Source organism: Anthonomus grandis, chromosome 2, assembly GCF_022605725.1.
Source record: "Anthonomus grandis grandis chromosome 2, icAntGran1.3, whole genome shotgun sequence".
Lineage (NCBI taxonomy): Eukaryota > Metazoa > Arthropoda > Insecta > Coleoptera > Curculionidae > Anthonomus > Anthonomus grandis.
In genome coordinates, this window is record NC_065547.1 from 44,839,482 (window position 1) to 44,867,239 (window position 27,758).

Consider the following 27,758-nt stretch of genomic DNA (forward strand, 5'->3'; position numbering starts at 1 on the left):
TAGAAAATTTCACGAAATTGTGTAGACTTATTTAGTTTCCTTTAATTATTTGCAAATAACTTTTGAGTAGAAGAAAGATTTCTAGATATTTACGTGTATTAACCTTAGACTTTTATCAAATTATGAATGTACTTTTATTAACATTTCTGTTGATTACTTGGAATTATTTTTAAATATCTAAAAATGTTCGCTTATCACTTTCATTCATTTGGAAATACCTAGATAAGTAAAATGTTCACACATTCCTAATAAAATTTTAAGAATTTTTAATAAATGGAACTTTTTCAATGGACAATGTTTGTCTGATATTACTTAAAAAGTTACAAACGACTGATCGAAGATGTGTGTATAAATGTTATTATAATATTAAACTTGATAAACTATAATTAGATTAAGTTTTTAATAGTTGAATACAGCTAAAAGTTTATAGTGAATGCACTGCTAGATTTTCTTCTGTAAAAATTGTCACTTCCAAGATCCTGTCAATTTATTCTTAAATTATAAAAAACTGTCAAATAATAATTGTCAAACTTTATCTGTTGGATATATTGGATAATTTGACTGCATAATGTGAAATTTTTTCCAAATTTTGGCTTATTTTCCTGAATATCGCAAACATTTTCAAGGCATAACTTATATGGGTAATATACTCTTTTTAATATACAAGAATCTTTAATCTACCACTATCAAAGGACACATTTCCTTATTTAAAGAAATGTATTATATTAGTTTTCTCACCAACATTCAATCATCATTGCAATCAATCTAAATATTTGAAAATAAAATGATACTCGTGTTGTAAATTATCTTTTTGCGATGAACTCATTAGGTTTTAGTCATACATTAATTCACTTAGTCACAGCGTTTCTTTTAAAAACTTGCCTAATTCTAGATAGATAGATGAATAATGTTGGAAAAATTACCATTTTTCTATTATCATTAAAAGTCAAAAAAAAGCCTGAAGGCAATTCAATAATAAATCGAAACCTGCATATCACAATATAATCTAAATCATTTTTTTGCTATTTTCTGGGCCACATTTTAGAAACATTCAATTTTTTTTTCGTGAGTATGATTTTATTTTATCTTGCATTTTTGATTCAAATCTGGTACATTAAAACCAAAAGCTATAAGTACTAGAAGATTTATAATATTTTTATAATGAAACGATAATATCATTGACGTTTTTATCTATTATAATAAAAACATCGAACGTAAAGAATTTGGCTTCTCTCCAATTTAAAATCCATATAATTTCGAATATTTTTATATGAAAGTATGCATCGGATCCATTTAAGTTATGCACGGCATTAATAAATATTGTTTATTTTCGCTTGACACCACATTTTTATTATAAAATTATTCTAAAATAATTTTTTTTTTAGATTTTGGTTTTAATAAACCATTTTTCATCTGAAAATTTAAAAATAAACAAAAAATAATATAAAATCAGATTTACAAGAAAAAAATTAAGTATTTGTGAGATTATGTGGGATGTGGGCCATAAGATATAAAAAAAGCAATTCAGGTTGTGTAACAACGTTTAGCTTTATTACTGGATACTTTTAAAGAAAGAAAGCGATATTTCAAAATTTTTAGGATAACACGCCTAAATTAAAAAGTAACATAGATAATTAAGAAATAAATAAAAATGTCTTACTTAGTTGAAGAGAAAACAGAAAATATTTATATACGACGTTTTTATTTATTACAAAACAATCTTTTGATTAATTTCTTTAAAATTATCTATAAAATAAAAAAAAAAGAAATAAAAAATTTCACGAGATTCAACTGTTTAGAATTATTAAACGGTGTTCTGACTCTATTGGTCTGGAAAAATTACTATTTTTTCTTTTTCCAGGCAGTTGATACATAATTAAGAAAATTGATAATTTTTTATTATCATGCATAATTTAACTGAACAAGATAAATAATTCAATATAAAAAAGATTAAATTGAAGAACTTGATTCTTTTAGAAAAAATGTGATCCAGTTCATTTAGTGGAATTTTATTTTATTAAATTATAGAGTTTATTAGCTTTAACCGCTTAGAAGTATCAAAAAGTAACCAAAGACTTTACCTGCCTGGAACAATTACCATTTTTCTATTATCATTAAAAGAGAGCCTAAAGACAATTCAATAATAAACCGAAACGTCATTATACAACCTGAATATGACAATATAACCTAAATCATTTTTTTTTATATTTTCTGGGCCACATCTCACAAATATTTAATTTTTTTCTGGTGAGTACGATTTTATTTTGTTTTGCATTCTTGATTCAAACCTGGTGCATTAAAACCAAAAGCTATAAGTACTAGAAGATTTATAATAATTTTATAATGAAACGATAATATCAAGTGAAAATAAACATTTTTAATAAATATCGTGCATAACTTAAGTGAATACGAGGCATACTTTCATATAAAAAAATCAAAATCGTGTAGATTTTAAAGAGAACAATATTTACGCTCGATGTTTTTATCTATTATAATAAAAACATCGAACGTAAAGAATTTGGTTTCTCTCCAATTTAAAATCCATATAATTTTGAATATTTTTATATGAAAGTATGCATCGTATCTACTTAAGTTATGCACGATATTAATAAATAATATTAATTTTCGCTTGACACCATATTTTTATTATAAAATTATTCTAAATTTAATTTTTTTTAGATTTTAGTTTTAATGAATCATATTTCATCTTGTTATTATACCATTAAACTTGTTAAAATTATTACTTTTTATTAGTTAAATACAACTAAAAGTTTGCAGTGAATGCACTGTCACTGTCAAGTTCCTCTCAATTAATTCTTAAATTATAAAAAACTGAATAATTTTCTTCATCTTTTGGATATCTTGGATAGTTTGACTGCATAATGTGAAATTTACCCCAAATTGTTTGAGTATTACAAACATTTTTTAAGCATAACTTAAATGGGTAATATATACCCTTTTCCATATAACAGAATTTTTAATCTACCACTATCAAAGGACATATTTCCTTATTTTAGAACTAAATTATTAATAAGGTCTTTATAGTGTAGTTACAATAAATATGTATACAGGTTGGTGAGAAATGTATTTTAATAGGGGACATTATTTGTGCACTTTTTAGGACATAAGATGGCTTTAAGTGCCTTAGGTAAATGCAACGACGCTATTTTCTTATTAATTGTGATTATCTCTCCAATGATGGCAAAAGTGTATGTTTTTAATGTTAGGTTAATTTCCTAATTCCGAGTTATAAGCAGAAACTTGCACCAAATTGTGTAGATATATACAATTTCCTTTAATTATTCGCGAATAATTTTGTAGTAGATCAATAGGAAATTTCCAAATTACGAGAAAATGCTTAAATATTATATAGATATTCCTGAGTAATAAACTTAAACTTTTACAAAATTATGCATGTACTTGCATAAAAATATCTGTCGATTACTTGAAATTCACTTATCGTTTCCATTCATTTGAAAATACCTAGATTAGTACAATTTCTACTCAATATTAATACAATTTTGAGAATTTTTAATAAGTAGATATTTTCCAATTAACAAGGGTTGTCTGATAATAGTCAAAGAGCCACAAATGCCAATTCTAAATAATAACCGAAACCTTTTGCCAAATAATCATTCCTATATTTTAATAAACCGTTTTTTGTATTTATTTTAAATTTTTTAGTTTAATAGTTTCTAGCAATTTTTATTAAGTGTATAGCTATGTGACAATTTCTAAGTGATATGCAGATATTTCTGAATAAAAGGAAATATATATTGAGACAAACACTTCTATTTTCCAAAAGTAATAACTTACTAGTAACAATTCCAAAATATAAACTTAGCTTAATTTCCTTATAGATAATTACTAATTATAATTGATGGAATTTTTTAATTCTACGGATTCTCTTCTATTTCCAAATCATTATCCCACATTTTGGGTACATTTTGTATCCAAAAAGTTGAAATATCCATTTAAATATTAAATCCTTCTTTACCATAATAATGTAGTAAACAATATGTCGCCATATTATAAGAGCACTCCAAATACCAAGAAAAACTGACCTTAATTTCTTGAAAAATTCGTTTTATTTTTCCAGGCAATTGATATTATTATCGTGATTTATTATTATCGTGCATAAGTTAACTGGATACGATGCATATTTAAATATTAAAATTATAAAACTTTACGAATCTATTATGAGATCTTAGTGATTTGGTCAATTGTTTTTTAATTTTGATGCAAAATTTGAAAAATAAAAGAACCAAAAGATTTACATGAGATTCAACTTCCTGGAAGCATAAAGAAGGTTAAGACTTTAGTGAAGAAAATAAGTTTATTTTTCCAGGCAATTGAAACATAATTTAAAATAGTTTTATAAGAAAATAGTGATGTCTGAAGTGAAAATGGATACTATTTATTATTAACATGCATAACTTAACTGGATAAGCTGCATACTTTAGTATAAGAAAAATCAAAATTGTGAACCTTGTTATCCAGTTAATTTGTTGGAATCCTAATTCAAAATTAAAAAAAAAGAAAGACTAAAGAGTTTATGAGCTTCTAGATTTTACCTGCCTGGAAAAAATATCATTTTTTATTTTTCCAGGCAGTCGGAGTCTAAGAAAATTAGCAAGAGCAATTAACTTTAAGTCTCTGAGAAATTTGTTTAATTTTTCCCAGGCAGTTGAATTTTAGCAGTCGTTATTTTATATTTTTAGATTAACTTTGGTTCATTAAAACCAAGATCTATAGGAATTAAATGATTTAAAATAGTTTTACAATAAAACGGCGATTTCAAGGAAAAACAAACATTATTTATTAATATTGTGCATAACTTACGTGGATATAATTCATATTTTCATATCTTAAAAATCAAAATTGTATGGATTGGGGGAATTTATCAGGTTAAATATCATTGTCAAAATATTTGAAAATAGAGAAAACTCCTTGTAACCTATTAAGTTCAGAATGATGATCAATTGAGTGAAAAAATCCCCCTTTATAATAAAATTTTACTGTGAACTTGGGTCTACCTATACGATTTAGTAACGCTACAAGAGCACTAACTAAGTAAATGTTGGAAGACATTAAACTATCTGAAGATTATAAACATTACTTGATTATTGTTGTTTACGCATAAGATCCTTCATAATAATATAGATTGTTCATTTCTTCTCGAAAAACTGCTTTTAACGGTAAATATTCATAACAATTGAGATTTAGGAACTTTTTATATAAAACAAATACCAATTTAGATAAAAAGTCGCCAATTTTTCGAATGTCCAGTGCCGCCAACCTACTATTTCATATTGACATATTTTACGAACCATTTGGGAAATTAAAAAAAAATATACCTGATGTAGAATACTTTTAAGTTTTTTTTTTTTTAGTTTTTTTTTTAGTTACCTAATGTGTTATCTTGTGGGCAAAGAATCTATTTTTTTTTAATTTTGTAATATGTAGTGCTTACTGTGCTTATTAGTCATTAAGGATCAATTGTAATCATTTAATGGACTTTGTGTCTGTAGATTGCATAAATAAATAAATAAATTACTTACAATTAACAATTGTGTAACTAGGGACAAATGTGACTCATGATCCTGCTGGACATTTGCACCCTGAATATTACGAATATTGGAAGATTCATTAGATGCGCTTAGACAAAGATTTAATAATTTTAGGATGTTTTAATTGTCAGGGTTTTTACAATTAAAACATCGAACGTAAAGAATTTGGTTTCTCTCCAATTTAAAATCCATACAATTTTGAATGTTTTTATATGAAAGTATGCATCGTATCCACTTAAGTTATGCACGATATTAATAAATAATGTTTATTTTTGCTTGACACTATCTTTTTATTATAACATTATTTCAAATCATTAAATTCTTATAGATTTTGGTTTTAATGGACCATATTTCATCTGAAATATTAAAAATAAACAAAAAAATATAAATTCAGATTTACAAGAAAAAAATTAAATGATTGTGAGATTATGTGGGACGTGGACCATAAGAGATAAAAAAAGCGGTTCAGGTTGTCTAACAACGTTTTGCTTTATTACTGGACACTTTTACAAAATTTTTAGGATAACACGCCTAAATTAAAAAGTTACATAAATAATTAAGAGTAAATTAAAACGTCTTACTTAGTTAAAGAATAAACAAAATATTTACATTTATTATAAAACGATTTTTTGATAAAAAATCTTGACATTTTAAAATAGAATAACTACCCTTTTAATACATTTTACAACTAAACTTATTGTCTTGGCTAAAAGGGTTATCTCTAGTGAAAAAGACTTATGTAGGAGGTTTAGAAAAAATTAAATTTTTGTTGTACATTTGAGGTAATAGACTTTTGGTTTCTATATATCCAGGGCAAAACAGTGATTATCTAAATATATGAACAAACGAAGACATTTGATTGAAATCTGGAACTTGTAACTCAATTTTGGTAAGTAAATGCACCCAAATGCAACGAAAACAGAACACGTTTCTCAGACATTGTGAGAACGTTTTCTTCTTAAACAATTTATGTAGAAAGCGAATGGTGACAAAGATTTCATGGAGACATACCAAACATGTTTTCAAATAGTCATCTGACTTTATCGGTGCATTATACACCAAAAAAAGTCTTATGGTTCCAAAGTTGCCAACTGGTCGCGAAAGTTACACCTACTTATAACTGGAAAACTCTTTTAATAATTCCCCTAATATCCATTTAAATAATAAATCTTTCTTTACCACAACAACGTAGTAAACAACATGTCGCCGTAATATAAGAGCACTTACCCCAAAAAGAGGCGTCTCCAAATACCACAATAAGTGATAAAAATGAGTCATACGCCATAAATATTTAACCCCGCAAACAAAGTTCCCATAATTCCTTACTCCAGTCACGCCCATTTCTATTTTCCCGTTTTTTGATAGTGAGTTACGATGCCGCGCAGGAGACCCAAAATAAATCCCTTATATTTTTCGTTATATTAAAAAAATGAAAAAAAAAGAAGGTAGGTAGTATGTCGTTAAAACAGTGACTAAATTACGGTCAAAACAGTACATTAGCAGTAGCTCGGGACTCGTAAAAACTTTAAAGGGTCGCGCTTAGAAATAAAATCATAAAACTGAAATAAAACCTCCGCGGAGTCGTCGTAACATTAATTTAAATTTTAAATTCGGTGTCTTTATGACAAGGATACGTACCTATTAAAATAACTGTCACAGTTCCTCGTCCGCGTAATTAACTCTTCGTCCTGGGCCGAATTAAAAATGAGTTAGGAAGGAATAAATGGAGGCGCCAGGGTACGTGCTCCACTTTTTTTCTTCCAAAGTTGGTTTTTAGTAAAAATACATTATGGCACAATATCTTTTACAGATAATAAACGATCTTATTGAAACCGAGAGAGAGAACAAATTAGAGCTGTTACATTAAAACGCCAAATCCAATTAGCGTTATTAGTTTTCTTAATTGAAAAGGTGGAACTAAGCCTCGGAATAATAAGATTTAATGATGCATGAGTTCATTGCCGTAGCTCAATTACTGGATCTATTATGCGCTTAGCTCCGGAGGTCGTTACAATTATTATGGTGGATCTTTGCACATATAGAGTTTGCATTGAAATATCTCGAAATATTGGTTTAGTTTAATGCGAGTTTGTGAGGTATATTTAAAACAATTGTTACATATAATGGGGTGGATTGAACTTTTCTTTTTATTCAATTTCCTATAGAATGCTTAAAAACGATATTGGAAGATTAGTGAAGACAGTTTCGCAATCAATTTTACATAGTGATGTTTGACAAAAAATTTCAAATTGCTACTTTTTTTTTCAAAAAAGGTCTAATGTGGCACACATTTGATGGCATTTGATCGTGAAAGTAATTACTCGAACCTAGAAGGACGTCGATGTTTCGATACTGCGTTTTTACTTTGCTTGAACACGCTGTGTATGTACGTGAACAGTTTAACAATTATACGAGACGGCGCTGAAGAAATAGATGCGACAAAAGACACAAGATTAGGTTGCATAATTTCATATTATAAGACATAGTTAATAGAAAATTAAATATAATGAAAAATGTTTTACTTAAAATTATAATTATCTCAATCATAAATAGAGTTTATATAAATAAAAGATTCCTAAACAATCACAGTATCAAGTCTTGAGAGAGAATTATTGCCACAGTTGGGCGCCAAAATTATTTTTTCTTTAGACAGTTCTTTAACTATTACGATTTTTTTCATAGGTTTTAGGTCCGGAAATAAGTTACTTCTTTCTACAGATCAATTAAATCAATTCTGTTTTCCAGTTTAAAATACTATCAAGATAGATAACATAGATTTCTTTTATAACGTTGTCTCTAACAAGTGTTTATATGTTATCTTTTTTGATGACTGATAAGTAGTTGTAAAGTTTAATGGAGTTGTACGTGAAAGGTTTTTGAAACATAGTAGTGTGATATTGTGGAACAATGAATGAAATTTCTAGGACAGAATATACTTTTTTGAAATAAAGAGGAATAATTGGGGGCTGATAGGAGCCCGTGCACAAGTGAAGAATTCTACGTCGTTCCATTCTAAACCATTTTGGACTCGGATTTATGTTGATACTACTATACAAAGTAAGTTATTCTTCATTTCTATGCTATGAGTCCATTTTTGCATTACGTCAATATCCGTTTTAATTGAACCAACTGCGGTGACAATTTCTGGCAAGGATTTATTCATAATAGACCGAAAGTCTTGAATTTTACAATCGAAAACTTCCATAACATTCTCCTCCCGCTTATTTAGGGTGCCTGTTCGAGGTCGTGATGTTTTTATTTTCGATAATTTAGCTTGGAGATTGCGTAGACCGGTGTTGCATTCTTCGGAGATTAGTTCAACATGTGCAAGTAAGATATAATATGTAGGGTATTAAGGTAAACGGTCTGTGAAACAAAAATTGTGCGAGTTATATATATATATATATATATATATATATATATATATATATAAATGTGTGATTTGAATATCCTTCAGTTTAGCAAAACTTTTTAAATTAACAAATTAACAATATTAGGCATTTTATTGGAAGATCACTAGAGAAAAGAAAATCTTGAAGAAGAATTTATTTATTTTAATTATTTTAGATTTTTATTCTATGTCTTAAATCATAAATACCCTTAGAATTAAAGAGAGGTATCGTTTTGTGAATTGTTTGAGACATTCATATTTAGTAAATTAGAATATATAACACTTAAATCTTCTATGTCTGTTCTTTTATTGAGACAATTTGGATCTGAATAAATCTCTACCATCTCCAAAAAATTTCTTTTAACCAGTTTAAGTTCTACATTTAAGATTTCATTGTTAATTAGTTGGTTTGTTGTTACATTTGTGTTATCCCGAATGATTATAGAAGGCGTGCTAAAAATAAGTTTTTTTAAGAGGTTTTTTTTTTAAAGTTGGTTGACTTGACTATCCCGCTTTAAAGATTCATGGCATATCCGCTCTATTCGGATTTTTAAAGCTAATATTGTGTTTATTTTGATTTTTGTACTGTGGCTAGAAAAATTATTAACATATCGCCCAGAACTTGTTGGTTTTGTATATAGATCGGTATTATTTGGCTGTTGTCATTTCTTATGACTTTGGTGTCCAAAAGGGGTACACAATTATGATCTATGTTTTCTACAGTAAATTGTATAAAGGGATAATAACTATTGAAAACCCGAAGGATCTCATCAATGCCATCCTCAGGTACAGCACAGATTGTGTCATCAACAAACTTTTTTAAGAAAGGTAGTTGAAAAGAAAGTTTAGGAACACAACACTTTAGTAAATTGTCCATTACATATTGTGAGATCAGTGAAATAGTAGCTCCCATAAGAGTATCCAGTATTTATTTATAAAATTTATTATCAAATTTGAAATAGGTAGTGTCAAAAATAAACTTTAAAATAGTTGAAAAATTAATAAAACTGATACTAATTTGTTCACAAATTACATTCCAGTATCCTCTTTCACTAATCTCTACTAATCGTAAGGAATATTGCTAAATAGTGATACAACATAATTGAAGTACATAATTGTTAGGTAATTGTCTACCATTGATGAAATTGGCAAAATCAAAAGTATCTTTTATATAATAATCGTTATTCCTATTTCATGATTGTTCCAGTATATCAGTCAAAAACTTTGCCAATCTGCTGTGAATTTTTGGTAAGCCATAAAATTTAGGTGAGGTTTGTCCATAAAATCTCAGATTTTTAGCTATCTCTTCCGTCAAATGTCCTTGATTCTTTAGATTTGTTATTAGTTTATTGGCTTTCTGTTGGATGGTGTTGGTCGGATCTCTGGGTAGCTAACTACAATAGGCCTGATCCACTGTGCAAGCAAACCTACAAAAATAATTATATATTATTTTTTTTATAAATGTCTAGCCCTGAAGAAGAAAATAAACATTTCTGAAAGCTCGGTGGTAACTTAAAAGGCATTTTATTTCAACAATAGCCCTTATCAGGATCGATATCTCAAGAAAATTGATAAAAAACTTTTTTGTTATTTAACTAGTCTTAAAATTATGCATTTTCATTTATATAAAACAAATTAGCCAATTATTGTTGCGAAAAAATAACCCACAGTTGGGCGCCAAAATAACTTCTTGTACTATTCATTGTAAAATGCGATAAGACGATTTCTATCTTAGGAACCAGGTCCAGAGTCCAAACCCGTAGACAAAGAGCTCTATCCCAGATTTTTTTACAGTTAGACAAGGAATTTTGCAAAATCATTTGGCATAGCCCTAGACAGTTGTGTGGGTTAGCTCTCTTTAAAATTTCTGGCTCTAGGTTACCTACTTTAGAGAAAACATTAATATTTCTTTCTCCTTCTAGACCAAGACCCTGTTTCAGATTTTTCTTAGTAAAAGCAAGACTTTACCTAAATCCTTTTGTATAGCTCTGAGCAGCTATGTAAAGAACCTCTTTATTAATATTTATAACTTTAGGTTAATTAGTTGAATCATTTGACTATTCGTAGGATTTCGAAGAACTCTATAACCCGTTTTCTTTTCCAGGTAAGGTAAAAATTTTGCAAAATTCTTTGCTGCATCCCTGAAAAATGGTGTAGGACCAATTTTCTTCAAACAGCACTTTCGGTTTTTTTAGAGGACTATAGATAAAAGTCTTTAGGGTAAGCCCTAATTTGGCAGTTTCTCCGGCCCCGTGGCAGTTAATCAAATCCGACGGTACCAAATTTCTCGACTTCCAGTTCTGATAAATTACCTCGGCCGAATCCGAGATATGTTTCGCGATGGCGGCGATGTGTCGGGACGGCGTCGCGCCGTCGTCAGCCGGGACGACGTCACCGCGACGGCGAAATAAACGCGCCGGTAATCAGCGCCACGCGCGCGTGCGATTTAAAATTTAAATCGTGAAAACGAACAACGGTTTGTACTTAGAAAGTGCCGAGGTGAGGGGTCGAATGGCCGATGTAATATGTAAGTCCGGCGTGCATCTTGTATGGTCCTTTTTTTGGGGAGCTGAAATAGAAAGAAAACGTTGAATTATTAATGGGGTACAACAGTAGATACAAAATTAATACTAATATCGCGCCTAAGTTGGTTCTCTTTGTTAAGAATATTTAAGCACAGGTTCTTGCTGCGGCAAAGCTTATAGATGAAAGAGCGAAAGCTAAATTCATCATAGCTATGGATTCAAGTAAGAAAAAAAAATTCTTGCATATACCCTAAACGCATTATATACACTGTATCTATAACCGCCCTAGTATCTTTTATAGTATAGGAGATAGCAATACTGTCCCTATGAAAAAGGAGACACCCTATATAGATACAGTGCATCCGTAAAGTAGCGGATAAATTCAATAAAAATGAAATAGGCGGTTTCTGAAAAAAATGCCCGAACCCGTCGATTTTAATATTGGGTTTAGGGTTTTTCTACGTGAAAATTAAATGTACAGGGTAATTAAAAAAAAAGATATGACGTCATCAATATGTTTTTTAAATGGAAACCACAATTTTTTAATGCAGAATCAGAAAGAACGCATTTTTTTACAAAGGATATAGTACAAATGAATAGTGTGTATGTGTACACTGTGTCTGAAAAAATGGAAACTGCTTATAATAGATATTTTTACATAAAAGTCAGTGGCGTATTTCAGACATTTTTTTAGAGCACTGTTTATAAGACTCGGCATGCTTATGTAAGAAAAGTATAGATGCAAAAACTATAGACTTTTTTATCATCTATAATTTTGTTAAAGGGCATTTTTTTCTCAGGAAATTATTTTCTGCAAAAAAACTGTTTTTTATTAACCTTACCCTTACCCTCCCACCCACCCCATAAATCTTACCAGTAAGAAATTGTTTTCAAAATTCATCGTTTTTTAAAACAATACGCATGCTTAACAGTCGGTTTCGTCGTTAATATACAATCTAATAACACAGTTTATTTATTTAAATTTGATATAATTATATATATGTATATTAATAAATATTAAATACAAAAACAGTGCTATTAGATCAGATATTATGGACGAAAAACGGTGAGTTTTCAAAATAATTTCATACTGGACAAATGTTTGGGTTGGGTGAGGTGGGTAAGGGTTGTATTGATGAAAAACAATGTTTTGCAGAAAATATTTAATTAAATAACACTGTTTATTTAAACTTGCTGTAATTTTATACATAAATATTTAATATAAAAAAAACGTTATTAGATTGGATAATATAAATGAAAAACAGTAATTTTTTAGAAGAATTAAATCAAATATTTGAGGTGTAGTAATCGAGGTTAAAAACTAGATATATAAATTCCGTGTCAATTTTTATAATTTTCATAAAAAGCATTTTTTTTCAGGCTATTATTTTCTGCAAAAAAAAACTGTTTTTTATTAATCTTACCCTTAACCCCCCACCCACCCCATAAATCTTACCAGTAAAAAATGGTTTTCAAAAATCATTATTTCCCAAAATAAAATACGCATGATTAACAGCTGATTTCGCCGTTAATATGGATAACATAGTTTATTTATTTAAATTTGATATAATTATATATATGTATATTAATAAATATTTAATACAAAAACAGTGCTATTAGATTGGAAATTAAGAACAAAATACGCTGAATTTTCAAAAAAACTTCTTACTGGACAAATTTTTGGGGTGGTTGGGGGGGGTAAGTATAATATTTAAAATTAATTTTTTCAGTCAAGAATAGTTCGACAATATTTATTTATGTATAACCACAGTAATGCGGTTATGAGGTATATTGTATGCCTCACATTAAATTTCAATGTTTTCCTTTAAGTTTTCTTTTTTATAAATTGTTTATTAGGCATTTTAAGTTTTACATCAACAAAAATCCTATTGGGGATTATGAAGTGATGCTACAAAAAAATGCCTTTGCTATTTGTGTAATCTGTAATAGACGTGAATATTCCTGGGGTTTTTTAAAAATTCCAAACGAACCTTCCAATTTTAGGCAGTCCTAGGGATTTAGAGAATCTGCTTAAGTAAAGTAAAACTATTCAACAAAAATCCTATTGGGGATTATGAAGTGATGCTACAAAAAAATGCCTTTGCTATATGTGTGATCTGTAATAGACGTGAATATTCCTGGGGTTTTTTAAAAATTCCAAACGAACCTTCCAATTTTAGGCAGTTCTAGGGATTTAGAGAATCTGCCTAAGTAAAGTAAAACTATTTAATTTTTTTTGAAAATTTGGAGCTTCTATAGGATCATGACATAAAAAGCAAAATATTTATAGTTGCTGCTTTAATTTTTTTATTCAAAAAAAAGTCCTACTTGTCAGAATATTTTCTGCATGTAATCTGCATGGAAGTGCATTTGGATGGTATCAGATCATTGTGAGAACTAAAGTGGTTGGGCGCCAAAGTTACCTATTTTAGCAATTTTTTAATATTTAATTAATATAACAATTTATTGTAAAATGCCATAGAAGATTTTCTAAATTTAAAAACTTTTTCTATTTTGGAAAAAAACACTGATAATTTCTGCCCGCTTAGTCTAGACCCGAAAATAAGCAGCTCTATTTAAAATTTCATGATTTTAGATTACATAGATTAAGAAAAATACTGATTTTTCCTGCTTGCTTAGTCCATACCCGTCGATATTTTATTATCTCAAGAGAAAGAATATTTTCTTTTAGTATTTTGCTTTAGCTCTGCAACTTTCTCTACTAATTTATTGAAAAATTCTTCCTTATTAACTTCTATGATTAGACTATGAGACAGTTTTACTACTACCCAAAACCCTTTATTTTACTTTATACACGTGTTTCGCCAATGATGTTCGCATCTTCAGAAGAAGATTAAAAGAGAAGTTTCAATTATAATGAATCAGGCTCGTGATTCAAATTCAAATTCGTTATATCTACCAATTATTGAATTATACTATAATTTTTATTTTGATAGTGTTTAGAATGGCAAATTCCTCAATTATGAACGTTCGTCTGTACCCGTAAAAATATAGTACATATGAAATGACAGAACCCTGGAACAATTTTAAGTATATAAATAAGACAAGAAGCTATATAAGGACATCTAAGAACTAAAACAAAAACGTATTTACTAATATAACTATGAACCTATGTTTACAGAAAAAACACATGCAGGCGGGATTGAGGGTTACACCAAAGGTTCCAACCATAGGACTCACTTTTACTGTATCATATCTTGATATAGTTTACTAGCATATAATTTATTCCCTATATAGGACTTAGGTTAGGATTTCACTATTGTTTAACACTTCATGTGCGCAAATGGCTGATTTTCCAGATTCAAATTGCTTTAAACATACTGGATGTTAAACAGCCGGTTTTAAATAGCATAACCACCAAAAAAAAATGGCTAAATGACAAAATTTTTCAGCAATATTTTATTCATAAAAAAATGGCACGTATCCAATACGGTTATGCCACAAGAAAGTTCAATAATGTTATGTCAAAGTATACGAGATATTAAATAAAACTTCTCTATAACATTTAATATATTTAAGTGGTATAACCTATCCCGACAATAACCTATTTCCACCCCTGTCTAATGACCCTTCTTCTAAACTAAACTAATAAATTGATCATTTATGAAGTTACCGCCTAGCGATAACCTCCCAAATACCTATAAACTGACCTTAATTATGTCGCGTTTATTCCAAGACATTTACCCTTTATATAGATATAAAAAAAAGGAAAATGCGTCTTTTCATTACTTCGATGGGCCATATTTTTTACGACCCGGCTATAAGTCATCAGATTAATTGTTTTTAATTAAGTTTTAGGCGAACGCGGGGAAAGAGGAGGTAAGGGGGGTTGAGTTTTACTGACCGATTTCGATGAAGGATTAGGCCAAAGTCGAGCGAAATTACGGCGCAGTTAAGGTATCCCGTTAAAAGTCATTTAAGTCAACGTAAAATTAGTGGCTGTAACTCTTTAGTGTTTGGGTAATGGTTCATTACAAAGTAAGATTTTATTTATGTAGAGCTTCTATACTATAATTAAAAGAGCAATAAAGGCTTTAGCAGGATACACAGGGTGAAGAAGAAAGACACTGTAGTTTTTGCGTGACTTCAGTTTATCGTAGATATAGGTACGCCAATGCTTCAGTATGACGAACCCAAGTAACACACATACATTACTATAGTTAAATATAGGTGTATTCAACCATTTATTAATAAATTTTTGGTTTTGATGTATCTATTAATCGTATATGTTCAAAGTATATTCATTAAACTCTATAATATACGTATATTATTCTGTTTACAAAAGAGAGAAAATTACGTTTACAGTTGAAATGACTCTGGACTTACATGCCTAGTTTTTAAACTCTATTACTACACGTCAAATATTTGATGAAATTTTTGTGTTACTTTTACTAAATTAAATACTATTTTCTGCAAAAACATTGTTTTTCGTCAAGACAACCCTTACCCCCCATTCGACCCAAACATTTGCGCAATAAGAAATTCCCTTGAAAAATCACTATTTTTCGTTTATATTATCCAATCTAATAGCACTATTTTCGTATTAAATACTTATTAATATTAATATATATAATCTTGTCAAATTTAAATAAACAAACTGTGTTATTAGATTAGATTTTAACGATGAAATCAGCTGTTATTCATGCGTATTATTTTGGAAAACAATGATTTTTGAAAATAATTTTTTACTGATAACTTCTGTGGGGTGGGTGGGGGGTTAAGGGTAGGGTTAACCATGTTGAAGATAAGTCATTAATTTGTGAAAAAAAAATCATTTTTAGGTTCTAGACAGACAACTTTTTACATTATCTAGATTCAAAAATACAGTTTTTAAAATTGATAAGGGATTTACGTAGCTAGTAGTTTTTATACTCTATAATACTTTTATTATACGTATATGTCATATAATGTAAGAAAAAAAAATTGCTAAACATGAATAACATAAACATCATTTTAAATATCTAAACGTCAATTACGCGGACATTTTACAGAAGTTCAACCAAAAATGTACCGGGTGTATACCAAAAACAAACGTTTATTTAACTATCGTATGTTGCTTAAAAATTTCCACAGAATTAATTTTTTTTTGCATAAAATTTGCTTTATAGGGTAAAAATGTAGGAAAGTCAAAAAAAGTATTAAAACTCCAGCAACCCATATCAAAAAGGAGTAGAAAAATAAAATGAACATAAGTACCAAGGTGTTTACGGATATTTGTTCATAGGAAACTTACATTATACAGGGTGAGTTTTTTAAAGTGTTACAATGCGATATGTCAAAAACGGCTGCAAATTTTTTTTTGACATTTTGGTGACATTTCAAGTATACCGGGGGGCACTTTTTGTGATATTTTTGACATTTGTCCCTTCACCCCCCTGAGAGGGGGGGAGGGTCACTTCCTTATTTTAAATGGAATGACGTGTTTTTTATTCTTAAATACGAATCTACATAAAATATGAAGTCTGTTTACAAAAAATTTTTAAAATTGCTCTGCTGGTTACGGAATTATGATCAAAAATGTTTTGATTAAATTTAAAAATAATTCGAATATTCTACTACAATAAAAACAAATTATTTCCTACTTTTTAACTATTTATCGTCTATCGTGTATTATGCCTAAGGAGCTGTTCGAAGTGACCGCCTTCGACTTCCAAACACTTTCTTATCCTTTCTTGACATGAGTTTCGTACCCGCTGTAACATTGCTGGTGTCACTAATGAACAAGCAAAACGAATCCTGTTCTTCATGTCCTCTGGAGTTGTAGGTGCACTAGCTATTACTTTGTCTTTTATAAATCCCCATAAAAAAAAGTCAAGGGGGGTCAAATCTGGCGAACGAGCAGGCCAGTTGACAGAACCACCTCGACCAATCCACCTGTTTTCAAAAATCTCATTTAAATAAGAACATGCCTGTATAGCATAATGGGGTGGAGCTCCGTCCTGCTGAAACCATATGTTAGGATTTAAATTTTGTTTTAGTAGACGAGGTAACTGATTTCTTAAAAAATCTGTGTAGACCTGTCCATTTAAATGACCTTGGAAAAAATGCGGACCAATAACTCTATCCTCGAAAATACCACACCATACGTTCACATCACAAAAAAATTTGCAGCCGTTTTTGACATATCGCATTGTAACACTTTAAAAAACTCACCCTGTATTTGCATCAATATAAATCTTATAGATCTTTTATGTACAATATTCCAATAACGTCTAATACCATTATAGCAAATCGAGCAAAAATTGATTTCAAATTTGAACTAAAATTGTTAACCGAGAGACATGAAATATAAATGCCCTAAACAATTGTCCAGTACCGTACAAAAGGATTTTGCTAAATTCCTTCTCTAACTGTGAGAAATCCGGGACAAAGGTCTGTATCTACGGATTTGTACTAAGGTAACAAGAAAAATTAGGCTTTTTCCTAAAATAGTAAACGTTACAGTAAATTGAACAAAAAGCAATCTTGGCGCCCAACTGTCTTACCAGGTCAATTTTCTCTAAGAATACATACCATCAAATAGCATTTGCAAAGTCGGAAGATTTGTTTGCAATTTTTTAAATACACCAGGAATATTCACCTCTATTCAAATCGAACAAATAGTAAAGAAATTTTTGCAAAATATCGTCTACGGGTTTGAACTGAATGAGTAGTACAATCAGTGTTTATCCTAAACTAGGTAATCTACAGTCATCTTTTAATAACATAAATCTTACCAACTTTCAAAACGATCTTGAATCATTACCTTGGCATAATATTTATACTATGAATGATATAGACGACAAAGTAAAATTTGTTTACACTAGACTAAAACAACTTTTTGATAGGCACGCTCCCTTAAAGGTATATAAACGAAATAGAAACTATAAATATGGTCCCTGGATTACGGAAAATATCAGAAATCTTCAAAAATTCAGAGACAAGGCTTTAAAAAAATTTTAAACTTCAAAAAACCCAGATCACTACCCATATTACAAACAATTACGAAGTTTTACAATAGCAGCTCTTCACAATAAAAAAAAGGCTTTTTTAAGAACTAAATTTCTATCTAAATCTATTTAATGTTAACTTTTATAAAAATAAATAACTTTTTTTCATCGACATGCACTAATCCTAAACAACCAGACCAAAGTCTACTCGACTTTTATATAAATAATCTTAAAAATAATGCTCAAAATATTTTTAGTTTGAGGGTTGTGACAGGGAAAGAGTTAATGAGAATTATTTTATCAATAAAAAGCAAAGCATACGGATGCGACGACCTTAATATTACAATGATTCAATTTTGTTGTCCATTTATGATTCCTTCTTTACTTCATATAATAAATGAATGTATAACTAAATCATATTTTCCAGATATGTGGAAGCATGCTTATGTCACACCTTTGTCTAAAATATCGCAACCTAAGGAATTGAAAGATCTGCGCTCAATAAGCATTCTTCCAACACTTTCTAAAGCATTAGAAAAAATTGTAGATATACAGCTTCGTATTTTTTTAAATAATAATAATATTTTGCCATTAAAACAGGCTTTCGAACAGGATATAGCTGTGCTACAGCTATGGCTGACGTAACTGATGATATCTCTCAAGCGTGGGATGAGGATAAATTTAGTGCTCTTATTTTGCTATACAAGGGCTTTTGACCTCATAAATCATGAAATTATTTTGTCTATCTTCCATTATGTTAGCTTTTCAAATTGTGCAGTTCTTCTTTTTTGAGTAATCGTCGACAGCAAACAGTTTTGAAAAGTTCCAAATCTAATACTATACCTCTATTTGTGCGGTTGGTCCCTCAAGGAAGTATATTAGGACCACTTCTTTATACAATTTATACTTGCCGATTTAAAGACTTTTTAAAATTTTGTAATTACCATTTGTACGCCGACGATACTCAGCTTTATTTTTACTTTAACGCTAATAATATAACATCTGCAAATCAAAATATTAATATCGACCTCCAACTTCTAATTACAGTTTCGAAACAACATCATTTTAAAATAAACCCTACAAAATCGTCAATTACATTATTTGGAGGACATAAAAGAACTCAAAATAAAAATAAATGACACCCCTATTATAATAACTAATACTTCGAAATCATAGGTCTTCTTATTGATTCTGATCTTCGATTTCATAAGCATATAACTGATGAATTAAGGAAAGCATATAGTGCACGTAAACTTATCTATAACCAAAGAAAAGTTTTAGGTCAAGACTTACCTAAGCATCTTTGTGATTCTTTAGTGTTATCCAATTTTAATCATTGTGATATCGTGTATGGATCATTGTTAGATCAAGTCGACTCTCGTAGAATTCAAAAAGTGCAAAATGCATGCCTTCGTTTTATTTTTGGAAATGGAAAGCTTAAGGATATAGGATAGTTAAATACGTTCAATCGTCGAAAATTACATTTTGCTTCTCTTAGTTACAACGTTTTAAAATTAAAAACAACTCTTTTGAATAAATACTCAATACCGACGCTTTAGACAATTACATCTCCTAACTATTCCGCGACATAGAAAAGAACTTTTTAAAAGAAGTTTTTCATATAATCTCGCCAATACTGTTTACTCATTAAACATTTCAACATTTGTCTTATCCTGTGCTACCTTTAAAAAACAAATTGTACAATTATTATTCTCTCGCCAGTAAAAAAAAATAAATAAAAAATAAACAAAAAATAAAAATATATGTAATTTTTTTTAAATTTGTAATATATATGTGTTTATCCCGACATTAATCCTTTTCTTTCCCTTTCCCGTTCCTTATCCCTTAATGCAATAAATATGTGTATATGTGCTTGCTTCATGCTACTTGCATTTTTTAACTTATATTATCTAACATTTTTATAATAATAATAATGTTTATTTTCAAATGCAATATAACAAAAGAAATACAAGTAAATTTAATAAACATCGGCAATAAATACATGATGCCCCCAGCCCTCAGGAGCTAGTACGCTGTGCGAGGACTTGCTGCTATTTTTTTTCGCCTTGATATAAACCTAAATTGCAAAACAAAACAAACAATCTAAACTATGAATCTATTGCAATTGCAATGCTATTTGCAACGCATAAAAATTAATTAAAACTCATAAAACTAATCAAAACAAAAAAAAATTAAACAATTCAACAAAACATTTTTATAACAGGATTACCAAACTAAAGACCTACTGTATTTTGTAGTCCTTTGCAAAACTGTACTGCACCAAAGCAAGACACAGATCAAGATTAAAATTAAAGGGCCATATAAGTGGGCATGTTAATTTCTAACATTTACCAAACCATCAATAAGCTGTCTATTTTGAAGGATAATAAATTTTTTGATCCTACTTTTAACCAATCCCAATGAGTTGCTACCTAGAATAACACCTCTCATTTCTACTGGTAAAAAATTATAACATCTGGCAAGAAGATATGAAAAACAATGTTGCCCTATTGTCCTCCTAGCTCTAGTGGTTTGTGAGGAATTCTGTTGATGATTTCTTGTATTATACTGATGGGTTATTAATGAAATGTTTGACTTATATTTGTGTAAATGTGTTAAAATATTATAAAAAAATATTTGACGAATATCGAAAATTTTTGTTTCACTGTACAGTACATCTGAGGAATATAGTCTAGGTTTTTTACATATAATTTTAATGATACTCTTCTGAACGATTTCTAGGCATTTTAAAAATACGTCTCTAGCCCCTCCCCATCCTAAAATTCCGTATTGAAGACGAGATTCTACCAAGGCATAATAAATTATTTTTAAATGCGAAATGCTTAATATTCCAGCTAAAAACTTAAATCTACCCAATAAAGATCTTAAGGTATTTGCAATGTTTTGTATATGAATATTCGACTTAAGTTGTTTATCTATGGTAATACCTAAATATTTTATGCTAGGTACTGCTGAAATATAAGTTATCTTATCGTTCAATCGAATATTTAACCTATCATAATTTGGAAGACCATCTCTGTATGATGAAAAAAGCAGAAATTTAGTTTTATCATAATTCGCACTCAATTTCCTACTCGAAAACCAATTAAAAACATCCTTTAAAGCCTCTTCTGAAATTCTTTTTACAATTTCCCAGTTTTTTTCGGTAAAAAATAAAACTGTATAATCCGCGAAGCTAATAATATCTGCTGAAAAATTTGTTTCCAATAAAGAGTTTAAGTAAATTATAAAAAATAAAGGTCCTAGTATAGTACCCTGAGGTACACCGCACTTTACAATTCTTGTTTCGCTAAAAATATTTCCTATGGCAACCCAAAATTGGGTGCGACCAGATAAATAATTTGTAAATAATTTATGCGGTGTTCCCCGTATTCCAATATTATCCAAGTCCTCCAACAGTTTATGGTGGTCAACTGTATCGAATGCCTTAGCCAGATCCAGGAAGACACATAGACAAGGATTACAACCATCGAGAGATTTGTAGAGTTTTTAGTTAAATTGCCTATTGCGTCTTGGGTACTAATGCCCTCGCGAAAACCAAATTGTCTGTTTGATATCAAGTCGTATTTTTTAAGGTAGATAGACAATCTAACTTTAATTAATATTTCGTAAACTTTTGCTATGGTATTTATTAAAGAAATAGGCCGATAATTAGATGCTACTTTCTTATCTTCTTTTTTAAAAGTCGGTTTTATTACAGCTGCTTTCAATTCCGTCGGTATGGTACCCGTCTTAAAACTAAGATTAAAAATATGTGTTAGAGGTTCGGATATTAACATTTTTATTTTCTTTTTATTTCTTTTCTCAGCTTTTATTTGATCATACCCAGGCGCTTTATTTGGTTTTATTAGAGTTATTTCTTTTTCGATTTCTGTCTTATTTGTTTCCTCAAGAAAGAATGAATTAGCCATTTTTTTTAGTTTGTTATGGCTTGGTTGAACTAAGGGTATTTTCTCTGCTAAGCTTTGTCCAACGTCAGCAAAGTAATTATTCAATACATTCGATATTTCTTTTGGATCTGAGGTTATTTGGTTTCTATCATTCTTTATCTTTAGAATTAAAACATCTTTTTTTTTATTATTTGTTAGGGTATTATTTATGGCATTCCAGAGAGATTTGGTATGGGACTGACTATTTTTGATTTTTTTATTTATATAATCTTGTTTTGCTTTTTTTATCAGATTATTATATTTTAATAAGTTTTTTTTTCACTTTAAAGCGTCATTATTATATTTTCTTATATTTGGTGATATTTGTTAATATGTATTTACTTGTGCCTAAACAGTTTCTGGCATTACTATTATTATTATTATTATTATAAAATGTAAGGAGAACTGTCCTGCAGAACTGTTAAAGCCTATAATAAAGAATTTTGAAACCAATTCGTTTTCTAACTGGAAGAAATTGGGTTAGAGATCTTTGTTTATTAGTCTAGACTGAATCGTGGCACATAATACCAGGAAAAATCAATGTTTTTTTTAAAATAGGTAATTTAGTGTTATAAAATTTAAAAGAGAGCTTCCCTACACAACTGTCCAGGGCTGTGCTAAAGGATTTTGTAAAATTTTTGCTCTAACTGGGAGTCTGGACTAAGCAAGCATGAAAAATTAGTGCTTTTCCTAAAATATAAAGCGTTCCTATGATTTAAAACGTTTTAAAGCAGTCTGCAATAAATTGAGCACAAAGTAATTTTGGCGCCCAACAGTTTCAAGACCGTAATTCTCATTAATACCTTATAGTATCAAATTCTACTTGCAAGCGTACAATTTTAATGCAAATTATACAGAAAAAATTCTGGCACATGAGAAGTTAAACATTGTATGTAATAAAACAGCATATTTTTTGCCAGGTTTGGAACGGATACCAAAGTCTTTTAGAAAACGCTTCAAATCCTAAATATTAAGTCTTAAAAGTATCCCCAAAAATATTGGATGATAATTTTTGTTATAAATCAAATGAGTATTTTGTTAAAAGGCTACTTAATGTGCAGTTTTGAATGGTTTTACTACTCTTTAAAATCATAAATAACCGAATAACGACCAGGCCTTGCATTCTTTTAAATTTAGCTATATTATTGAAGATGAAATTGATGATAAAATACTATTTTTAAGAGCTTCATATTTGACTTATCATTCAACATTAATTATTATTACCTTCTTAAAATCCAACAAATTTTCTAGGTGCTGGAAAACGGCAGATATTATTTCTTTTCCTAAAGTTAATAATCCTAGTGAGTTTTATTATTATCATCTAATTAGTATTCTGTCATCTTTATCCAAAATCCACACAATAAATTTCGCGACAGTGTGTTACCTGTTCAACTGGTATCGCTTTTTTAGTACTTAAGATTTTATTAATAAATGAAACACTTTTCACTATTTTATATTTTATTATGTACCTTTTGACAATGTAAATTGATCTGTAATAGTATACTGGAAAAAATTTGAATTTGATTTTTTGCATCCATTTCAAATACGTTTATATCTTTTAAATTTAATCAATATTTATTATAAACTTAATAAATTTTATTCTAAAATTATACAAATCTAATCTTCCTAATATTGAATACCGGTTTTAAAAGAAAATAAAAAAAAAAAACGCGCGTCTTATATAAGCTGCCCCGATCCGGGGCCAATACATCGCAGATTTAAACGGCATCCAGAGTGTAATCGGTTTTCCTTTAAATTCTCGCAGCATGGAAACAAAAATTCCAATGAATCATAAATTCCACTCTCGATCCGCACACGAGTTTTTCCTTCTCTTCGGATCCGGGGTTTCCGGTCAGTTTCCAGATCCGCTTTTACTCCTCCCCCTTTCCCCCCGTGCCTTTACTCACATCCAATGCCTCTTTTCCCCGTTACGCCCCTGCACCCACTTTTAGACGGATGTTTTTGATTCAGTGGCGTTGACCTACTACAAATTGGGAAATTTGAAAAAATTTGGCTTTTTTTTGGTATTTAATGGATTTCTTTTTTGGACTGTCCTTTTTTTACTGTTTTCTGTTGCAATCAAGACATCGTTAGGATTTCTTAATATTAGAGAGGGTTGTATGCTAGGAGAAATCCGTTAAAAGCAGCAACCATTTTAAGATAGGATAAAAGGATAAACTGCGTTATGATAAATGAATAAAATCATAATATATAAGAAGTAGATATACATAAAGCAATTAGAGGAAAAATGTATGGAGCAGTCAGATCAATTAATGGAAACAATGAAATATAGTAAGTGATCTACAAAAGACTCTAAGCACTGGGGGAATTAAAAGTAGAAATTGAAAATGTACTAACTGGTCATTGAACATGAAGAGGTTGAAAGTAATTGAGGAATTTCTAATTTTTGGAAAATTCAAAGAACGCGACTGAATCATATACATACATGTGCCTAGAATATTTCTCAATTTAACGTTTAATGGAAATTCCGTGTAACGTAAATAAAAACGAAAGTCTACTTAAACCTTTTTATTATGATTAGTTGCTAAAACACAACAATTTTTTTGCTGATCATAGTTAGGATTATTGAAGAAAATAATTTAAAGTTTTTTTTTAAATCATTTAGAACACATTCTTTTTCTCAATTAGTTCAATCAAATTGTTAATTTTTGCTTCTGAAATCCCTGGTTCCTTTATAAAAGTAGGATTCAGTGACACATCTTTAAACATAATATTTGTTCTATAATTCATTATTTCTGCTTCCATAAAGCATTCTTTGTTAGAATATATAGGATTCAGGACGCAATGAAAACACCAAGATTAATTTATTTAAGCTATTTATTTAAAGAACGAAATTCCTATAATAAAAATTAAATACGTATTCGATTAGATATACAGTGTGGTGACTTTAACTGGAATAAATTCAGTTAAAACTAATTAAATTTTATCTCGCAAAATTCCTGAGACTCGTCAATTTTTGTTTATTTTTTTCACATTTCAAGATAGTTTTTGTATTTTTTCACCTACAGGGGGGGTCCAAATTAACCGCAACTTTTTTTTTTCAAATGGAAAGCCATTTTTTTTAAACTCTCATTGAAAAGAGCCCTTTTTCTAGATTAAATTGCCCTATTTACTTCTGTGATTATCTAAAGGAGAAATACGAAAAAAAAATAAAAACCATTAAATTATTAAAAGCTGCGTTTAATGAATAAGATGCTCAAAATGAGCACCATTTACTTGTTGGCAAAGCCCAAAACGATAATAAAATTCGTTTCTGACATTTTCTAATACTTCTGGAGATATTTGTCGGATTTCTTGCCTAATACGTTCTTTGAGTTCGTCTAGGTTTCCTGGTTTGCTCATATAAATTTGACTTTTCAAATGTCCCCACAGAAATAAATCAAGTGGGGTGATATCGGGAGAACGTGCCGGCCACTCGATTGCACCCCTTCTACCAATCCTTCTGTTTGGAAAATTGTCATCTAAATACTCGCGTACATTACGACTGACAACTGGCACGTAAGACTGGAAGTAGTTCATGTTCAAGAAATTCTAGATATCTTTCCCCAGTTAAAGTATCATTAAAGAATCTGGGCCCTATAATTTGCCTGCCAATTATGCCAGCCCAAACATTAGTTTTCTGGGGATATTGTGTATTAGTTTCCCTTACCCAGTGTGGGTTTTCGTTAGACCAGTAGCGATAGTTCTGCTTATTAACATGGCCATTTAGGGTGAATGTAGCCTCATCAGAAAAAAGGATCCACTCCGAAGATATGCGATTTTCGTCAATGGCGTTCATCATTAATTCACAGAACTGAACTCTGCGATCTGGATCGTCTTCCAATAACACTTGAACGGGTTGCATATTATAAGTTTGCACTTTTGTTTGCACTTTTTAATTTTTAGCACAGATTTATGACGAATAGAGTTTTCGCGAGCTACTCTTCTGGCTGCAGTTACCGGATTTTCTTCCATCGCTAACAATACATTTAATTGGGTGTTTTCTTCGATTTTAGAAGACCTTTGTCTTGAAACATCCCTCACGTGCCCAACTTCTCGAAATCTGCTTTCGATTTTACTAACCGTACCTTGATTAATAGGTGGCAAATCTGGATATTTCTGCCTGAATAAGTGGACAACCTCTAGCTGAGTACGACTTCTGTCCCCATAACCAATCATCATTAAGATTTCAATCTTGTGGGATTCGGATAAATAACGCATTTTTTCAATATAAGTTAACTTATTTAACAACTGGTTGAAATTCACTTTAACACTGACACTACAACAATGTCAGGAAATGTCTCAATACCAATAAAATAAACAAACACGCCAAAAATTTACCAACACAAAATATTTCGAGACTTTTAATTATTTAATGGTTTATTTTATTTTTTTTAATTATTTAATTTCTCCTTTAGACAATCACAAAAGTAAATAGGGCAATTTAATCAGGAAAAAGGGCTTTTTTCAATGAGAGTTTAAAAAAAGTGGCTTTCCATTTGAAAAAAAAAGTTTGGGTTAATTTGGACCCCCCCTGTAGGTGAAAAAATACAAAAACTATCTTAAAATTTGAAAAAAAATAAACAAAAATCGACGGGTCTCAGGAATTTTGCGAGATAAAATTTGATTAGTTTTAACTGAATTTATTCCAGTTAAAGTCACCACACGTTCGTATATGAATATCTGCTAGAATATCTGACTGATATGAAAAGAATACTCTATGCATATTTATTAAATATAGGTCAGGCATATTGCAATATAGTTTGTCAAATGAGATATAGGTATTGGGTGCCATTGGTTGTGCTCTCACGAATTCAAGAGGTGTTTTATTAGATTACCATTGAAACACATAGAAAAAAACATCCTTTAAACATTACTACATGGGACAGAAACGGGAAAATAATTATGTAATAAAACCTTAATATGAATGTTTTATGCTGAGAATTGTATTTTGCAGGAAACCAGATAGTAATTATTTTATTTAACATTAAAAATACCTTGATTTTGAGTTACCATCAGTATGATGATAATTAATAATATAATTTTTTCTTGCATATTAAATTAATAATATACGGTGTTCCGCCACTGACCAGTACATCCCCCCAGGTTTTTCTCAGTTACTCGGGTTCGATTTCCACTTGGTCAGAACGTGGTCTGTTAACGGTTGTTTGCTTTTTTTAATATTTCCTTTTTGAGGTCCGGATTTGAGGCATGAAACATCGCCTTGAGCGAATTTAAAAATGGAATTCATCTTTTCTCTATAGAGCCAAACAAATAAAACATATGTAGTAAAAAAAAAGTGGGTTTTTAATCCCGTTCTCTGGGAAAATAAAAAGAAATTTACATTTTCAGTGGTTTTATAACAGCTACAT

At 29.7% G+C, this 27,758-nt stretch overlaps 1 long non-coding RNA gene across 1 annotated transcript in view; it reads right to left on the minus strand.

Annotated features, from left to right (window-relative positions):
* Nucleotides 1-9,677: 9,677 nt before the first annotated feature.
* LOC126733474 (uncharacterized) overlaps nucleotides 9,678-27,758 on the minus strand; it is a 35,205-nt gene continuing 17,124 nt past the window's right edge. The window contains exons 2-3 of the long non-coding RNA XR_007659719.1: nucleotides 10,930-11,530; nucleotides 9,678-10,388 (exon numbers count right to left, since the gene is read on the minus strand). This is a non-coding gene — a long non-coding RNA (uncharacterized LOC126733474). The remainder of the gene's footprint in view (nucleotides 10,389-10,929; nucleotides 11,531-27,758) is intronic.